This window comes from Notamacropus eugenii, chromosome 5, assembly GCF_028372415.1.
Source record: "Notamacropus eugenii isolate mMacEug1 chromosome 5, mMacEug1.pri_v2, whole genome shotgun sequence".
Classification (NCBI taxonomy): domain Eukaryota; kingdom Metazoa; phylum Chordata; class Mammalia; order Diprotodontia; family Macropodidae; genus Notamacropus; species Notamacropus eugenii.
The window spans coordinates 294,437,331-294,458,431 of NC_092876.1; the positions used below are offsets into that span (position 1 = coordinate 294,437,331).

The 21,101-nt window shown below is 36.1% G+C and overlaps 1 protein-coding gene across 1 annotated transcript in view; it reads left to right on the plus strand.

Moving 5' to 3' along the window:
- The window catches only part of NXPH2 (neurexophilin 2), a 167,096-nt gene that overhangs the window by 115,742 nt on the left and 30,253 nt on the right, over positions 1-21,101 (plus strand). The window lies entirely within an intron of this gene.

The window sequence follows — 21,101 nt, forward strand, 5'->3', positions numbered from 1 at the left end:
GAAAATTAGCAAAAATCAAAAAGGAGCTTGACTATAGAAAGTTACTATGATAGGGAGGATCAGGGCATAAACTTAGAGGAGGGCAATAAGGTCAAAATAACTACATGTGAAGCCTCAAAGAAAAATGTAATTTGGTCTCATGTCCAAAAAGAATTCCTGGAAGAGCTTAAAAAGGATTTTTAAAAGCAAATTAGAGAAGTAAGAGAAAAAATGGGAAAAGAAATGAGAATTATGCAAGAAAATCATGAAAAAAAGTGGATAGTGTGGTGAAAGATATAAAAAACTTACTGAGGAAAATAACTCCCTAAAAAAAAATAGAATTGACCAAAAAGAAAAGACAGTACAAAAGCTCACTGAAGAAAATAATTTTCTTAAAAATTAGAATTGAATAAATGGAAACTAGTGACTCTATGAGAAAGCAAGATACAATAAAACAAAAAGATAAAAGAAAAAATATATAAGAAAATGTGAAATTTCTCATTGGAAAAATAGATCCTGGAGAGATAATATAAGAATTATTAGACAACCTAAAAGCTATGATAAAAAAAAAAAACCTAGACAATATCTTTCAAGAAATTATCAAAGAATTGCCCTGATATATTAGAACCAGAGGGCAAAATGGAAATTGAAAGACTCCACCAATTACTGCCTGAAAGAGATCCCCAAATGAAAATCCCAGGAAAATCATAGCCAAATTTCAGAGCACAAAGATCAAGAAAGAGAAAATATTGCAAGTGGCCAAAAAGAAACAATCCAAATATCATGGAGCTACAGACAGAATTACACAGGATTTGACAGCTTTCACAGTAAACAAGAAGGCTTGGAATATGATATATCAGAAGTCAAATGAGTTAGAATTACAACCTAAAATAACACACCCAGCAAAAGTGAATATAATCTTTGGGGGAGAGGGGAGGAAATGAATATTTAGTGAAATAGAGAACTTCCAAACATTTCTAATAAAAAGACCAGTGCTGAATAACATCTGACCTCCAAATACAAGAATTAAGGGAAACATCAAAAAGTAAAAAAAAAGAAACAAGAAAGAGAAGCATAAGAAATTCAATATAGTTGAACTGTTTATATTTCTATATGGCAAGATAATATTTGTAACTCTTAACTTTATTACTGTAAGAGCAATTAGGAGTATATGTAGATAGAGGTGTGAATGTAAGGCAACTTTGATGAGATGATTCTCCCCCCAAAAATAAATAAAGAGGTGAGAAAGAAAATTGCAGTGGAAGGAACAGGGAGACTGAGTGGGGTAAATTATCTCACATAAAAGAGATATTATAATGGAGTGAAAGATGGGGCAAGGCGGTAGGAGTTAAAGCGTTAACCTTATTCTCATCAAAATTGGCTCAAAGAGGGTATAACATGCATATTCAGTTAGAAATAGAAATCTATCTTAGCCTATAAGGAAGTAAAAAGGGACAGGGATAATAGAAGGGGAAGAGACAGATAAAAGAGAGGGTGTATTGGGGAAGGCAGGTATCAGAAGCAAAACACTTATGAGGGGGGAAAGGGTAGGAGATAAGAAAGAGAAGGGGATAAACAAGTGAAAAATAGCATGGAGGGAAATGCACAGTTATCATAACTATAAAGATGAATAGGATGAACTCACCCATAAAATAGAAGCAGATAGCAGAATGGATTAAAAATCAGAATCCTACATATGTTGTTTATAAGAAGCATTTGAAGCTGGGACATACACATAGGATAAAGATAAGGGACTGAAGCAGAATCTATTATGCTTCAGCTGGAGCAAAGAAAGCAGGGATAGCAATCATAATCTCAGATAAAACAAAAGCAAAAATAGATCTAACTAAAAGAGATAAAGAAGGAAACTATATCTTGCTAAAACATATCACAAACAATGACATCATATCAATACTAAACATATATGCACCAAATGGTATAGGATCTAAATTTTCAAAGAAGTCAAATGAGTTACAGGAAGAAATAGATAATAAAACTATACTACTGGGGGACCTCAACTTTACCCTCTCACAACTAGATAAATCTAACTAAAGAAAAATAAAAGAAATAAAAGTTAAGGAGGTGAATAAAATTCTGTAAAAATTAGATATGAGAGCTCTCTGGAGAAAATTAAAGGGATATAGAAAGGAATATACTTTTTCTCAGCAGTATATGGCACGTACACAAAAATTGACCCCATATCAAGATATAAAAACCTCACAACCAATTGCAATAAAACAGAAATAATAAACACATCCTTTTCAGATCACAACACAATAAAAATTACAGTTGATAATGGAAAATAGATTAAAAATCAATTGGAAATTAAATGATTTAATCCTAAAAAAAGTGGATCAAAAACTAAATCATAGGAACAATCAATAATTTCATTAAAGAAAAAGACAACACAAACAACATGCCAAAATTTGTGAGATGCAGTCAATGTGGTACTCAGGGGAAAATGTATATCTCTAATTGCTTATATCAATAAAAAGAAAAAAAGGCATATCAATGAATTAGGCATATAACTAAAAAAAAAAACTATGATAAGAATAAATTAGAAATCCCAAATTAAACACCAAATTTGAAATCCTGAAGGTCAAAGAAATGATTAATAAAATTGAAAGTACAAAAACCATTGAACTAGTAAATAAAGCTAGAAGCAAGTTTTATGGAAAAAATAATAAACTAGATAAACCATTGTAATTTGATTTTTTAAGAAAGGAAAGAAGAAAAACAAATTACTAATATCAAAAACGAAAGGGTGAATTCATCACCAATAAAGAGAAAATTAAGACAATTGTTAGGAGCTATTTTGCCCAATTATATGCCAATAAATTTGATAATCTAAATGAAATGGATGAATATATACAAAAATATAAATTATCCAGAGTAACTGAAGAAGAAATAAAACGCTTAGACAACCCAATCTTAGAAAAAGAAATTGAACTAGCTGTCCATCAACTTCTAAAGAAAAAATCTCCGGAACCAGAAGGATTCACAAAAAAATTCTACCAAACATTTAAAAAACAATTAATCCCTTTACTATAAAAACTATTTGGGGAAAAAAGGTGAAGAAGGAGTCCTATCAAATTCCTTTTTCAACACAAATATAGTGCTCAAACCAGGAAGAGCCAAAACAGAGAAAGAAAATCATAGATCAATATCCTTAATGAATATTAATGCAAAAAAATTTAAATAAAATACTAACAGATTACAGCAATATATCACTTTCAGGATCATACACTATAACCAGGTAGGATTTATACCAGGAAGGAAGGGCTGGTTCAATATTAGGAAAACTGTCAGCAAAAGTTACCATATCAATAATAAAACCAACAGAAATCATACAGTTATCTCAATAGATGCAGAAAAAGTTTTTGACTAAATATTGCAACCATTCCCATTAAAAACACTAGTGAGGATAGGAACAAATTAAAGTTTCCTTAAAATGATAAGCAATATTTATCTACAAACATCAACAAGCATTATCTATAATGGGGAGAAGCTAGAAGCCTTCTCAATACAGTCAGTGGTCAAGCAAGGATGGCCATTATCACCTTTCTTACTTAATATTTGAACTAGAAATGTTAACCATAACAATAAGAGAAGAAAAAGAAATTAAAGAAATTAGAATAGGCAATGAGGAAATAAAACTATTATTCTTTGCAGATGATATGGTGTTATACTTAGAAAGTCCTAGAGAATCAACTAAAAAAAACTACCTGAAATAATTAACAATTTTAGCAAAGTTGCAGTATACAAAATAAACCCACATAAATCATCAGCATTTCTATATATTACCAAAAAAAATCTATTTCTATATATTAGCAGCAGCAAGAGATAACAGAGAAATTCCATTTAAAATAATTGTAGATGATATAAAATACTTGGGAATCTACCTGCCAAGACAAACTCAGGAACTATATGAAACACAACTATAAAACATTTTTCACACAAATAAAGTCAGATCTAAATACTTGGATGAATATCAATTGCCCATGGGTAGGCCAAGTCAAAATAATAAAAATGGCAATTCTATTTAAATTCATCTATTAAGTGCCACACCAATCAAATTACAAAAAGAAAATTTATAAATCTAGAAGATGAATAAAATTTACCCAGAAGAACAAAAGCTCAAGGAAATCAATGGAAAAAAAGATGTGAAGGTGCACTAGCTGTGCCAAATCTCAAACTGTATTAGAAAGTGGTAATTCCCAATACAATCTGCTACTGGCTAAGAAATAGAGTAGTGGATCAGTGGAATATATTAGGTACAAACTATATTATAGTAAGAGACCATAGTAATCTAGTATATGATAAGCCCAAAGATCCAATTTTTGGAACAAAAACTCAGTATTTGACAAAAACTGCTGGGAAAACTGTAAAACAGTATGTTAGAAACTAGCTATAAACCAACATGGTCAAAATGAGTACATTATTTACACATAAAGGGTGATACCATAAACATATTAACAGAGCATGGAATAATTTGTCTGTCAGAATTATAGATAAGAGAAGAATATAGGACCAAAGAAGATTTAGAGAGCATTACAAAATGCAAAACAGCTAATTTTGATTATATAAAATTTAAAAAGTTTTACATAAACAAAACCAATACAGCCAAAATTATAAGAAAAGCAGAAAACTGGGGGGAAGAGTTGCAGCAAGGATCTCTGATAAAAGCCTTATTTCTCAAAAATATAGATAACTGAGTCAAATTTATAAAAATACAAGTCATTTCCCAATCGATAAATGGTCAAAGGATATTAACAGACAATTTTCAGATAAAGAAATCAAAACTATCTATACTCATATGAAAAAAATGACCCAAATCACTATGGATCAGAAAAATGCAAGTTAAAATAATTCTGAGGTGCCACCTCACACCTATCAAAGTGGCTAATATGAGAAAAAAAAAGGAAAATGTTGGATGGTGGAAGGGATGTGAGAAAACTGAGACACTGATACACTGTTGGTGGAGTGGTGAATTGTGCTCTCCATTCTGGAGAGCAATTTGGTGCTATGCCCAAAGGACTATAAAACTGTGAATGCCCTTTGATCCATCCATACCACTGATAGTTCTATATCCCAAAGACACCTTTTTGGTGTCTTTGGTATCTAAAAAAATAGAAAAGGACCTATTTGTACAAAAATATTTACAGCCCTCTTTTTGTGGTGGTTAAGAATTGGAAATCAAAGGGATACCCACCAACTGGGGAATGGCTAAACAAGCCGTGGTATGTGATTGTAATGGAATATTATCGTGATGTAAGAAATGACAAACTGGATGATTTCAGAAAAACCTGGAAAGACTTGTGAAATGAACAGAACCAGGAGAATATTGTACATAGTAACACGAATATTGTTTGACAAGAAACCATGAATGACGTGGCTATTCTCAGCAATACAATGATCCAAGACAATTTCAAGGGACTTATGATGAAAAATGCTATCAATCTCCAAAGAAAGAAGTGATATTGATTGAATACAGATTGAAGTATGCTATTTTTCACTTTCATTTTTTTCTTTTATTCAAGTCTTCTTGTACAAAATAATAAATATGGAAATGTTTTATGTAATTGCTCATATATAACTTATATCTGCTTACTCTCTCAGGGGAGGCAACGGAGGGATTGAAAGATAGAATTTGAAACTCAAAACTCTAAATAAAAATGTTTAGAAATTGGGAAAAAATGAGAAATTATAAAAAACTTGAGACTAAATGATTAATCATGACTCATGGGGACTGATAAAGAAGAATACTGCCTACCTCATTACATAGAGATAATGGGCACAGCATTAGAAATACAGTTTTTGGATGCAGCCCATGTGAACATTTATTTTGCATGACTGTGCTTATGCGATACTGGGGTTCTGTATTTCTTTTTTCAGTGGGTTATGGGAGGTGGGAAGGAGAAAAAAATAAATGCTTGATAACTGAAAAAATGAAATACTAATTTTTAAAATAAAACAAAGAAGGAAGCAAATGGGGGTTATTAGACATCAGCCCCTGTCTATGTTGCTATATGCCACTGCCCTCAGCTTCCAGCTCCTTCATGACAACAGCATTGTTCTGTCTAAATTCCCTTACCCATGTGCCCCAATCTAGCGAGATTTAATTGCCAGCTCTTAGCCCTGGAATGATCAAGGATATCTATGCAATAGCTCTTGCCCCAATAAGAAAGATATACTAAGCAGCATATGAAGATAAAAGAAAAGTCCACATCCGACCTAAGGTAACATTAGAGCAGGCTCTCTGATTCTAAGTTCTCATAAATTAATTTTTGAAGGTATGATAAATCAATTATCAATAGACTTCATTTGTATATCTAAGTTTATCTCCTTTATCAATTTCATCCAGAAACTGGAAGTCTAGATTATCTTCATTTGTAAAATATTTAAATCTCTTAACCTGGGCATAATACAGAGAGCAGGATACAGAAACTTGTCTTCAAATTATTTATTATGATCTCTGAGTCTCAATCTCAAACTTTATTTTTTAAATTTATTTCTTTCCTTAATTAATAGGCATTTATTTTCTCTCTCTTCCATTTCTCTGCCTATAATGGAAAGGAAGGAAGGGAGGGAGGGAGGGAGAGAGGGAAGGAGGGAGGGAGGAAAGGAAGGAAGGAAAGAAGGAAGGAAGGAGAGAAGGAAGGAAGGAAGGAAGGAAGGAAGGAAGGAAGGAAGGAAGGAAGGAAGGAAGGAAGGAAGGAAGGAAGGAAAAAAACTTCATTACAGATATGCATAGTCAGGGAATACCGTTTCCCCATTGGCTGTTTCCTAAAATGTACATCTCATCCTGCATTTGGAGTCCATCAACTTTCTATCAGGAGACAATGTTTCATCTACAGTCTGTTGCATTTGTGGTTTGTCATTATATTGATCAGAGTTCTCCAATCTTTCAAAGTTGTTTTCCTTTGGACTGTTGCTATAATATAAATTGTTCTAGTTCTGCTCTTTACACTCAACATCAATTCATTCTGTTTTCCCAGTTTTCTCTGAAATTGTACATTTTGCCATTACTTAATAGTGACTAATATTCCTTTACACTCATATGACATGCTTTGTTTAGCCTTTTCCCAATAAGTGAATACTTCCTTTGTTTCCAGTTCTTTCTTATGACAAAAAGTGCTGCTACAAATATGTTTTATCATATGGTTCCTTTTTCTCTTTCTTTGATCTTTTCTGCAATAACAACTTCGTAGAAGCATCACTGAGTCAAAGGATATACACAGTTAAGTGTCTTGGGGGCATAGTTCCACATTGTTTTCTAGAATGGCTCAACCAATTCACACCTCCTCCAATAATGCATTAGTAGTATGCCTATTTTTCACAGCCCATGTAATTTTTCCCATTTTTCTTTGTTCATTTTATGTGCCAGAAAGGCATAAGATTTTTAGTTTGCATTTCTCTAATTATTATTGATTTTGGCCATTTTTTGATATGGTTGTTGACAGATTGGATTTCAGACAATGGTGAGTTAAGGTAGCACTTCTGTTTTTCAGTATTCTGGAAGTTTTCTGTAGTGACAGCAGATAGATAGTAAAGACTGAAGTCTTTAATCTTCTAGTTCAACTGTGTTGGAGTCCATAGGGTAGACAGTCAATTGAATGTATGAGAGGTTACTAATAAGCACATCTGTAGGAAAAACAAGAAGGCATATTAAAGTGTTGATGGAATTTATCATGATTACTGAAAAATAAATATTAATAACTTATTTCTTCTTTGAAAATTTTTAGTAAAACAAAAATGCTTAACATGGAATATATCACTCATTAATACAACTTATAGGAAGGAAGTTAATATTTATTATTTTTTTCTTGTCAAGAAGATTTTCATGAATTTCTTCTAAATGACCTTAAAATCCCAGGCCTGTTCTAATTCTTCCATCCTCTATTGTCCTTTGCTCATAGCATGATTCCTAATAGCAAGGTCACAAATCCCTCAATATCTGGAGCACATTTTTCTCCACCAGCATCTATCCCATTTTTGACTAGTGATAGTAAGGTCAAATACATCGTGTACAAAACTATCTGCTATGAGCATTTAAATAAAAAAAGGGAACAAGCCCCAATTTTAGCTGCTTTTTTTCTGGGCTCATTTAACAGTGCTCACATATACCATCTGTTTCTCTTCTATAAGGTATCCACTTTGAATTAGCCTCTTAAAAATTGCCTTTAAGGCTGGATTACTACCTGTTATACAGCCACACTCCAGGATTCCTGTGGCAAAGTGAAACAGAGTTATAACATTTATACCGAAAGGTCCAAACCCTGCTTTTGTCCAAATATTCCAACTTTGATTTGTGAGAACAGACTATTGACTTGTGCTTCTTTGCTGAATGAATGGGACAAAATTAAATGTCAGTCCTGCATGGGCAGAAACAGCAATAGCTTGTTCTTCTGAGGGAGTTCAAGGCTTTCTGGGGTTTTAAGCCTCAATAGATCTAGAACTCCTAAAATTTAATTATACTTTATGGGCATCCCCTTCTCCAATTTTTTGCCATTATGAAAAAAAAGTTGCTATTGATATATTTACATGTATAGTACCTTTACACGTTTCTGTGATGTCTTTGAGGTATAGGCCTAGTATGAATATAGTTGAGTCAAAGGGCATGCACTATTTCAACTCTTTTTCTGCATAATTCCAAGTGATTTTATAGAAGGATCAGAACTTTTCATAGCTGCACCAAAAATACATTAAGTGCTTCTTTTTCCATAGCCCCTATAACATTTGTCATTTTCTCTTTCTTTCATCTTCAGCAGTTTAATGGGGTTGAGGTGGAACCTCAGAGTTGCTTTAATTTGCATTTCTCTATTAGTGATTTTTAGCCATTTTTCATATGACTTATGAAAAGTCTTGGTTTATTTCCTTGAAAATTACCTATTTTTTTATTCCTTCCTCTTTGCACCTTCTTTTCTTTTTTCCTTCCCTTATTTCTGTCTCTTTTTTCTCTTTTCATCTTTCTTTCCCTCTTTCTCTATTTCCAGTAGAGGGGAGAAAGTAGGAAAGAGAAAAAAAATAGTGTTTCATATTTGGGAAAAAAATAGTAATTGTTTTTATGGACCTAAGCTCTTAGAGATCTATAAGAACGGAAGGTATACCTGTAGTGTTGGTGTCCTTGAATCAAGATCACTTAGGTCTGTGGTAGACCTTTGGGGGTCAGACATCTGGGGCAACTATTTTTCATGAGCAGCTAGGCAGCGTAGTGGATAGAGTGCCGAGCCTTAAGTCAGGGGGACTCATCTTCCTCAGTTCAAATCTAGCCTCAGACACTTACTGATCATGTGACCCTGAGTAAGTCATTTCATCCTTTGGGCTTCCACTTCCTCATTGGTGAAATGAGTTAGAAAAGCAAAGGGCAAACTACTCCAGTATCTTTACCAAGAAAATCACAAATGGGGACACAAAAAAGTCAGATACCACCACCACATATTTTTTATCTATCTAAATCTTTTCCTACCATTTCCAATATGTCCATGAACATGGGCAGCCTTATGGGGCTTGGATGGGGTGAGGATAGTGAAAGGGGGTGGGGTGTGTATTCTGTTATCTGCCTACATACACAGTTTGGGGCTATGCCAATTCAGAGTTTTATAGTCTCTTCATATATTCATTTAACAAACATTCAGTAAAACAATGATTAAATAATAGGCAGTGAGAAAAAAACGAAGATGAATAAGAAGTGGCCCCTACCCTCAAAGAACTTATAATTTTGTTGGGGAGATATAATTTACTTTAATATTTCAAAAATTCTGAGAGGCAGATCACAACTGTTGCCTACTTTTAATACAGCTTTCATGATTTTCCATAACCCAAAATGCAGGTGATGGAGCTGTCCAAACAATGGCACTTACACAGTCTACCTTCAGGCTGTATCTGGAAGTCTTTCTGGCTTCACACAACCTACCAGTGTTATGTTCTACTTCAAGAACCCAGAGTCCCACACTTTGCCTTTCTGAAGCTATCGTGCAGTTCCTGGCAAAAGATGATTGTTAAATTCTCAGTGTAAGCATTTATACTTGGAAATCAGAAAAGGCTACAAATTAAATCTTGATTGGCTGATTTGTTGATTATATGGACTTTAAAAGGTAATGGCGAACCTGTTAATAATGCAGATTAGTTTTTTAAATGTGCCTTCCATATTTTTTTCAGAGAGCTTGTTGTTAAACATTTACCAGCACACCACTGGTCTCTTGTATGCCAAATAGTAATAGCTAACATTTATATAGTACTCACTATGTGCCAGACTAAGTGTTTTGCAATTATTATCTTATTTGATTCTTACAGAAATCTTGAGAAGTAGGTGCTATTATTATCTTCATTTTACAGATGAGAAAACTAAGGCAAACAGAGGTTAAGTGATTTACCTAAGGTCATAAAACTAGCTAGTGTCTGAGGCCAGATTTTCATTCAGGTCTTCCTGGTTCCAAGCCCACTTCTTTATCCACTGTGTGTGTGTGTGTGTGTGTGTGTGTGTGTGTGTGTGTGTGTGTGTGTCTTCATCCTTCGTTGCTGAAGAAGACATGCCATCAGAGAAATGATGACATGACATGCACTTGACTTTGTTTTGAGCAAGGGAGGGCTGTGCAGGTCACCAGCCTCACTTCTCCTCCAGAGTCATCAGAATCCAGTGACCAGATATTCATCAGGATGACTGGAGATGACCCAGGATGAGGCAACTGGGGTTAAGTGACTTGCCCAAGGTCACACAGCTAGTGAGTGTCAAGTGTCTGAGGTGAGATTTGAACTCAGTTCCTCCTGACTTCTGCACTGGTACTTTATCCACTGCACCACCAAGCTGCCCCAATACACTGTGTATCATAGTGTGTAATATAGTAGAGGAGGTGAAATGAAATGTACATGAGTAATGAAGCTACCAAATAGAACACTATAGAAGTCTGAAAGGTCAAATAATTTCATTAGATCAGTAAATCATCCAATAGTGGTTGTTGTTTAATCATTTCTATGATGTCCAACTTTCCATGACCCTATTTGGGATTTACTTGGCTAAGATACTAGAATGGTTTGCCTTTTCCATCTCCAGCTCATTTTATAAATGAAGAAACTGAGATAAAGAAGGTTAAGTGATTTGCCCAGGGTCACATAGCTTGTAAGTATCTGAGGCCAGATTTTAATTCAGAAAAATGAGTTTTCCTGACTCCAGGCCCAGCTCTCTCCACCGCACCACCTAGTTGCCCATAAATCATCCAATGGTAGGGATTGTGTATTTTACTTTTTTAAAAAATTAACCCTTCCCTTTTGCAAGTGCATAAAGAGAAATGGAAGGGTGAATGGGAGATAAGATTAGGCTATAGGGTGTTTATCAGTGATCACGTACATGAAAAATGCTGTAAAAGATCATCAGGTACCATTCTTGAATGGAAGATTCAGTATAACAGATCAGGTGCTGCAGTGGATTTACATATAATGCTAAAAAAATCAAAGGAGACCTCTATGTACCGGGCAGAACCATCATGAAAAATTTCTAGAGGAACATGGAAAAGAGTTGCTCAAAATGAGAAGGCAATGAGCAGCACTGGCAGAGGATGTATAGTAATATGCTAGTGAGTGTTTAACAGTGAAGGAAGGAAGGAAGGAAGGAGGGAGGAGGGAAGGAAGGAAGAAAAAGAAGGAAAAAAGAAAGAGAAAGATGTGCTTGAGACCTTTTTAAAATGAAATTTGCATTATTAACATTTTCTCTATCACTTTCTCAAGTCTGGATGATCAACATAATAGTAAATCAAGCCCTGATTTGTAACATTTGTTGATTTTCTGAAGTGAAAATGCTCACACTGAAAATTTAACAATCCTAAACCTATAAAAATTGGCTCTAGCATATTCCTGACTGAATATAATTATACTTTAAGATCATGAATGGAACAAAATAAACTCCTCTTCCTTCCATCTTGCCCAGTTTTCCATTCATAGTAACCCCTTAGGTTATTCTGGTGTTTGACTGTGGGATTAACTTCCCAGAACTTCACACTGATATTGAAGAATGTGTAGCTCTTTCATATTTAAATGAGACCAACCTGGAATTCATAGCATTTAGAATTGCAGGATATTACCTAATAGAATTCCCCTACACATGCTCATTTTACTGAGGAGGAACCTGAAATCAACAAGTAAACACCTACTGTGGGTCAGGTAGTGTGCTAGATGCTGGGGATACAAAGACAGAAGACAGACAAAGAGCTTATAAAATAGAAGGAGGGAGGAAAAAACAATCACACACATACTTTTATACAAAGTGTGTATATGTGTATATATATGTATATATGTATATGTTATACCTGTAATATATACAAATTCAAAACTTGTATTACCCACATACAAGAACCTTGTTTTGGCGAGGTCAGGGAGAGAAGACACTGAAGTTGAAAGAATGAGTGACAGGACAGAGAAAGACTTAATGAAGAAGGTAGCTCTTGAATTGGTCTTGAAGAAAACCAAGGATTCTCTTGAGGGAGGTAAGGATAGAGTATAATCCAGGCATGGCAGTGCAAAGGAAGGGAGACAGGAGGAGAATTATCGCTTGAGAAGAACAGCTAAAAGCACACTATGGCTGGAACACAGGATCTGCAGAGGGAACTCATGTGTAATAAAGCTGGAAAAGCTGCAATAGGACCAGAGAGCAAAGAGTTTTGAAAGCCAAACTAAGGATTTGTTATTTGATCCTAGAAGTAGTAGGGAACTACTAGAGGTTAGACATACACTTTCAAAAAATTACTTTGCTAGCTTTGCAGATGATGTTTGCACCAATGAGAGATTGGAAGGAAGTTAAACAATTAAGAGGCTATTATTATAATTTCAGTGAGAAGTAATGAGGGCCTGAATTGGAAGTAGCTAGGTAAACTGAGAAAAGGAGATACACAAGAGATATTGTAGATATAGACATGATAAGGTTTGGCCACTACTTGGTTGTGTGGGGTGAATGAGAATGAGGCATCAAAGATGACTTCAAGGTTGTAAAACTGGATGAATGAGAGAAATAAAAAAGAGTAGAATGGCTGGAAGGATGGCGATACCTAGAACAAAAAGAAGGAATATCAAAAGGGAGTGGGTTTTGAGGAAGAACTAATGAGTTCTGCTTTAGATAAGTTGAGTTTGAGATACCTACAAAACACCAATATCAAAATATCCAACAGGCGATTGGAGATGCAGGACTGGAGCACAAGTGAAAACTTAGGGTTGGATATACAGATCTGTGAGTCATCTGCATACATATGATCATTGAACCAAATCACCAAGCAAGAGAACATAAAGAGAAAATAGAATGTGACTCCCCACAATGTGGAACACTGTTAAGGGATGGGACATGAATGAAGAGCAAGTTGAGACTAAAGAGAAGTAATCAGTCATATAGGAGAAGAGTGAAGATCCAGTATCAAAGAGGACGGGACTCATCAACAGAGTCAAATGGTACAAAGAAGTGATGAATAAGTGCTGGGAAAAGGTCATTAAATTTGCCAGTTAATAGATCATCGGTAGCTTTGTAGAGAGCAGTTTTCATTGACTAATGAGGTCCCAAACCAGGTTACAGATAGTTTAAAATAGAGGAAGAAGAGATACTGGAAAGAATACAAAGGGAGATAGTTTTAAAAAAAAAGAATTCATTTGTGAACTATAGAGAAATATAACATGATAACTAGTGGTAATGGTAGGATCTGAGGAGAATTTTTAAGGTCAGAAAAAACTTGAATTTCTCTGAAAAGAGCAGAGAAGGAATCAAATAAGTTCCATGATGTGCCCAAAACTGTATAGAGAACAAAGAACAAAATCCAGAGTGAAACCCAAGTCTTTCAAAACCTAATCTAATATTTTTCCCACTGTGTAATGTGCAAACTCTGGCGGGACTAATGTTTTGATTACCTTAATTGGGAAAATAGAGACACTAAAAACCAGAGAATTAAAGGGAAGTTTTTGGTCAGCAGCCATAAAGCAAAAAGAGATGTGTAATTCTCAGATAACTGGAGTTTGTCTTGTATCCTTGTATTTTGTGTCTTTGTGTCTGTCTGCTAAATAAAGTAAATCTTCCATCCTCAATAGAACTGGACACCCAGCATCCAGGGAAGCATAGGGAGGTATACTTGCTGGAGATCAGGGGCAAGGTGAGACAATGTAAGTAGACCTCTTTATATCTACATCTCAAATCTCACATCTTGAAAAAAGGCAATGTACCCCATTATTTAATCATAGGAGTGAGCCAAGGGAGCAAGACCAAAAGAGGAAAAAAAAAAAGACTACTAAATTGCTTCAAAAACATATGAAAGTTGAGAATTTTGCTGTACTAGTAGAGATTGTGTTATATTTGAATTTTTCCCAGTAGCCATGTTACATGAACGTATGTCCAAAATTTAATTTGGTTTCTGTCCTAGAGAATAGGAAAGAGGTAGAAGGAAATATTTCTACTCTGCAGATTATCAGGGTAAAGGAGTGTTCCTTGAATGCATGGAGGAAGTGTTTCAAGTAAGAAACAAAAAAAGAATATAAATTTACCTGTAACCAGGAGGCTGGAGAGTGGACGAATGTCACCAGAGAAGGAAGGCAGGAAGCTCTTCCTATGCCAGCAAGAGCAGGAGGAAGCAGCTCCTTGTATTTTAAGGGTTGGTTTACATCAGGACTGCATAACCTGTGGCCAGTGGGCTGCTTACTGCATACCAAAAGGATTTCAGGTGGTCTGTGAAAAATGTAGAGGAAAACATCCTTATCATTTTTCGTGAGCTGCCCAAAATCCTTTGGCATGTTCACAAGCTATGAATGGCCTACGGGCTGCAGGTTGTGCAGGTCTGCTTTAGATCCATAGATGTCATTAGGGGACAAATCATCCAATAATAGATCAAAAAGAGGTCAATAGAAGTAGCAGGTGACTGCTTGCTGAGGAGTACCAAGGCAGCTTTTTTGTTATAAAATAAATTGTTCTTGTGTTTGTCCTTCGTTCTCGAAGAGGACCATGACATCAGGGAGATGATGGCATGACTTCCAGTGACTTTGATTTGAGTGAGGGAGAGCTATGCAAGGTCACCAGCCTCACTTTCTCCTCCAGAGCCATCTGGGTCCAGAGGCCAGATATTCATCAGGAGGACTGGAAATGGCCCAGAATGCTATGGGAGACCACTCAAAGTGAGAATCTGAAAAGGCCTTAGTCTAAAAAGGCCAGGGTCTCCCATTGCATCCTGGGCCATCTCCAGTTATCCTGATGAATATCTGGCCTCTGGACCCAGATGGCTCTGGAGAAGAAAGTGAGGCTGGTGACCTTGCACAACCCTCCCTCACTCAAATCAAAGTCAGCAGTAAATCATGTCATCATCTCCCTGATGTTCTGGTCTTCTTCAAAAACAAAGGACAAATACAACCTGTGAGTGAGTAGCAGATCCTTTCCTCTTTTCTCCTCTCCCCTTCCTTCCCTTCCCCTTCCTCTTTACCTGGAGTGCTCCCCCTAGGGGAAGGTACACTTCAATGGTTAAAAGTTGCTTTTTTTTTTCCTTTGGGTTTACTGGCTAGATTTCTTACTCAAAGACCAAGCCTTAAACCCAATTCACTCTGGAGCTCATAGATTGAACAATAGATTCCTGACCTCCTAGCACAGAGTGAATGTAAATCCTAAATAATAACTCCCCCTCCCAGTTTGATTTTTATTAAAGGGGCCAGAATAACACAATTTTGAAAATGTACTGATGTACCTCACTCACAAAGGACAGTTAAAAACATTTGCAAGAGATGTAAATCTAATGAGGAGGAATTTAAACTGAAAGGAGGGGGCAGGAAGAGAAGTATATCTCTGAGAAGTCTGGTAATGTGTAACTTCAGAATAGCAAGTATAATGTAACAGCACAAGAGAAAATCAACAATGTGAGGGACAAAATATCCAATAAAAAATGAAACAAGACTGTCATGTCAAATGTCTTTCTACAAATGCACAAAACTTGGATGGTGAACAGATTAAACTTGAAATTCTAACACAAGGAGAAAAATCTGACCTAAAATATTTACTTAAAGATGTGTGGGGTGGGATCCAAAACTCATATAACTGGATGAATGTCACATATTCAAGAGAAACAGAACAGATAAATGGGAGGGAGTACAGTAAGATGGTGTCCTGTGAAGTAATCCTGGAACCTGAAGGAAATAACATGGTACAGAACATTTAGGTAAGAACCCACAGAGATAGAAAAACATATTGATGTAGAAGTATACTCTAGACCACATAGACAAAAGCAGAATCTTGATGAGCGGTTTGGGAAACATCACAAACACAGCCCAGATTTTTGAAATATTAGTATTGGGAGACTTCAGAACATCCTTTGGAACTCTTTTTCAAGCCTCTAAAAGGTAGAGGAAGCAATCAAGAACAGTGGTATTTTAGACTTGATTTTGACCATCAAAGAAGAACTGTTTGCCATACTACAATGGTGAAAACTTGAGGGTTCAAAAATCAATTTCTCATAACTATAGGAGGGGGAAGTTGTGGAAGTTGTAGAGAAGAATTAGATTAGATGTAAGGGAAATCTTCCCAACAATTAGATTGATCCACAAGAAATTGGAATGCTTTGGTAGTTGGTGGGGTTTTTCCTCTTGCTCCTGTACTCCTTCCCCCATTAAAGTTCTTCAAGCAGAGACATATTGTATATATGACCACTTATCAGAGTTGTTTTAGAAGGAATTGATTTTTAGGTGTGAGCTGGATTACTTGGTCCTTAAATTCCAACTCTTAGACTATGTGACTCTATGAAATAACTTAGAGACTCAGTCAGTGTATATGTATTACCCTGTCATTTCCACCATATTTTTTAAACGCTAAGACACATAGATTATTTATTGAGAACAAACCCCAGCAGTTCAGAAAGGTAAAAATTCCATTTCAGGGCTCATCATGTACATATATGTTATCCTGTGAAATCCTGATGTTGTTTATATTCAGTCAGTCATATCCAACACTCCATGACCCAACCTTCATGACCATAGCACACCAGGTCCTTTTGTCTTCCACTGTCTCTCAAAATTTATCCAAGTTCATGTTTGTTGTTTCCATGATACTCATCTTCTGCAGACACCTTTTCCTTTTGCCTTCAAATTTTTCCCAAAACTGGGATCTTTTCCAGTGGATCTTGTCTTTCCATTATGTGACCTGGGAAGCCCAAGCAATAGACAGGTCATGTTGGTTCATGGTCCCATTGCAGAATAAAATATACCAAGTAGTGAAAATTCAAAAAAACTGAAAAATGCTCATCATAGCTCCCAATAATCAAGGATATATTACATATAAACAGTGATGCTATATTGCTTTTTTTCAGCCACACTTAAATACAAGAATAATGAAGTCATTAGCAATCATCTTTGAGGGCTATAAACAGCAATGAACATTCAGCTATAATGCCTGGTGTATATCTAGATAGACAGTTATTTTGGAATGAATATTCAGGGTGGTGTAGTGAAAAGAGCTCTCAAGAGGGAGTCAACAGACTTGACCTGGTCCTCCCTCTGCCATTAACTACCGTTGGGACCTTGGATTAACTTCTTAACCTCTCCAGACCTCAGGTTCCTCAAATGTGAAATGAGACAACTTAGTAATTGAAGTTTATAGAGCATTTTTAAGCCTCTGAAGTACTTTGCGAGTATTATTTCATCTAAACTTCACAAGGTCCCTATAAGGTAGGCACTATAGGTATTATCTCCTTTTGCAAAGATCAAGAAATTGGGTCAGAGAAGTAGTAAATGTCAGGTGTGGAATTTGACCTTAGGAGTCCAATTCTAGCACTTTATTATCTCTAAACCAAATGGCTTCTACTTCCCCTCTTTGAAACCATCACCCAGGCTTCCAACCTAGGTGTTATCCCTGACTCCTCACTCTCACAAGACACTCCATCTTCCTATACTGGTCATGTTCATTGGCTTTTCATCTCTACCATGTAGCTTCCTTGTCCTTGGTCCTCTTCTCTCATCCACTTTTACCCTTCAGCTATTACTTCAATGCATGTATTTCAAATCTTTATTTTATGTCCTAATGTCTATGTTATAGGACTACACCTTCAACTTAAAAGATTTTTCTGCCTGGATGTCCTCCAGGTACGTCAAACAAGGAAGCCTCAAGCCAAGACCATTATCTTCCTCCTTCCTCCTCCTACTATTTCCTTCCAACTAGGAAAATACAAAGCCCTAGATCTTCGAGCTCAAAGGGATCTCAGTCATTAACTGGTCCTATCCTTTCACTTTACAGATAATGACACAAATTCAGAAATGTTTGTACTTGTTCAAGATCACATAAGTAGCAGGCATCGCAGCTTTTAAGCAGCTTCCCATGTTAATAATCTTAGAGTTATCAATCCTTTCTTTGCTTCTCATGTCTAATCAATCACCAAGTCTCTAACCTCCATAATATCCCTCATGCTTGTCTTTTTCTTTTTTCCTACTCTCATTACCGTAGTACTAACCTTCATTACCACTCATAGTCCTTTTACATTCCTTCCCACTTCTATTCTCTTTTCTCCTCCAACCCACCCTTCATAATGTTACCAGAATAATCTTTCCTATACAGACCACCTTCTTGACCACCAAGTAAAATTCACATTCCTTAACCTTGTATTTAAAGTCCTCCACATCTGTAACCTCTTTGATATTTCTGAAAGAAGGGTTTTCAAATGCCTTCTTACCTTGGATGTGTGTGTGTGTGTGTGTGTGTGTGTGTGTATGTGTAGACAGAAATAGAGATAGAGATGAATATAGCTGTAGATATATAGGTATAGATATAGATTTATCACCCTTCTCCCTACATTCTAGGCTCCAACCAAACTGGAAAACTTTCTGTCCTTACAATACATATTGTACTACAATGTACTATGGTACCTCCATGACTTTGGTCACACTGTTTCTTATGCCTCTGTTCACTCCTCTTCTTTACCTGCTGAATTTCTCTCCATCCTTTAAATCCCAACTCAAATGCTGCCTGCTTTGTGAAGTCTGCAATTCTTCCCACTTCTTCACATATCATATATTTTATTTTTCACCTCTATGATGTCCTTGTCTTGTAATATTATGTACTCTTGTTGCTGGTAGGTCATATCAGTAGTGTCCAACTCCTCATAATTTCATTTGTGGTTTTCTTGGCAAAGACACTGAAGTGCTTCGCCTTTTCCCTCTCCAGCTCATTTTTAAAAATGAGAAAACTGAGGCAAACATTTAAGTAACTTGCTCAGGATCATACAGTTAGTAAGTGTCTGAGGTCAGATTTTACTCATGAAGGTTATTCTTGATTCCAAGCCCAGTGTTTGATCTACTGTACCACCCAGCTGTCATTATATACTATAGTTAATTTTCCTCCCAAGTTCCAAGAGAACAATTTTCATGACTAACCTGAACTTTTTAATCTTACCCAATGTAGCAACAAGCACCCTGGCTTACACAGAAGGACCTGCTGCACAGGTTCTTAGATCTGCTTTTCTAAAAAGAAAGCAACTTTTGAGGGGTCAACAATTTTCTTTAATTATATACCAACAGAGAAAATACAAGTAGAGACCAACAGACATGGCTTCCAACTGCCTGACCATAAGCAATGCATACATCACAGATCAACAGACAGATCCAATTGTCTGACCATTATATACATACATAGTTACTAGAGAGAGAAGCACCAACATCTGGGTTTTCAAATGGGGGAGGAGGGAGTGGCTCCTTAACCCAGAGTCCCATCATGGACCTTCTTCCAAAGAGTAAACCCCCAAAGCAGAACCTCATCTCAGAGTATATATGTACTTTTCAGAGCAGGAGGACAAGATCCTCCAGACCCAGTACTTCATTAATTAACAAAAGGTGTAGGCAGTCCTATAAAACAAGCCTCCCCCTAATCAAGCTCCCCTTAATGGGCTCCAAATGAGGGGGGGAGAAGATCTTTCTTTAACATAAATCTCATTAACATTACACCCAACACCTAACAATTGTGTTAAGTACCTGTTCTTATTTATCTTTTTTTTACTTGATGTTGATTTTGACCTTTAGTGTAACTAGTTTATTTTCTGGCACTATATAGACAGCTTACTCTGATAGGACTCCCATATCGGTAACCAGTTATCTCGTTTGTTAAGATGAAGCCAATTTCCTTTTTTTCTTTTTTTGGGGGGAAAGGGTAGGAGGGGGGTTGTGTTGTTTAGTGTTCACTACTACATGCAATATATTCCAACCCTCTTTTGAAAGAGTCAGAGTCAATAAATATGTAAGTGCCTATTATGTGCCAGATGCTATGCTATGCTAAGTGCTGAAGATACAAAGTCTAATGGGAGAGGCAGCACATGAAAAGAACTGAAAAATGGGGCTTTGCAGGGGGAATGTTACTTATTATGGGGTGCATGATGAAGCCATTCAGCTGGAGTGAGAAATGATCTAAGGAGAAGTGAGCTTCCAAGTTGACTTCATCTTGAAGGATGATGAGTTTCTGGGGATGATAAAGTCCAGGAAAGAAGCTGGAGGTGGAGGGAGGGGAAATGATAAGGAGAATTCTCTGGATGCCATCCTTAAATAAAGGAGGAGCTGGGAGGAGGTCTCCAATGTCCATCCTTCACCCTCTCCAAACAGAGGAGAGGAGAGACTCCAGGGGTAGGAGGTGCTAAGTAGGTGTAAGTTTCTGGGTTGATTTCATCTATCCTGAAGGAAGTATTCATGATATATGGGTTTTTTATTAACCTTTAAATCACTGACTTTTTTTTTCTTCAACCTGAATCATACTTTCACAACATGTCTTTACATCCTTCCCTGTAACACTTTTACATTAAAGTCATCTAGTGTCAAAGTATATTTTGACTTGGTTTCAAGGATCTTGTCAACTTCTTCATAAATTTTCTCCTCCTTTTCTAACTCTGCAATAGATAATGTCACATAAATTGACTGTCCATGGTAGTCATTTTCCTTATTCTCAATGTGAGCACTGAAAAGTAAAATGTCTTTTGAAACTATATTCCTTGTTGATTTGAAATTCATGATGAAACTAATTCTGCCAACTCTGTTGTTTGCGCTGCAAGAGAAGTTGAAAGCCATCCTTCCACTTCCCAACAACTTTCTTTTGTCTTCTACTTTTGCTCCCCATTAGAATACCAATAATTAATGTACCCAATAGGACTTAGGGT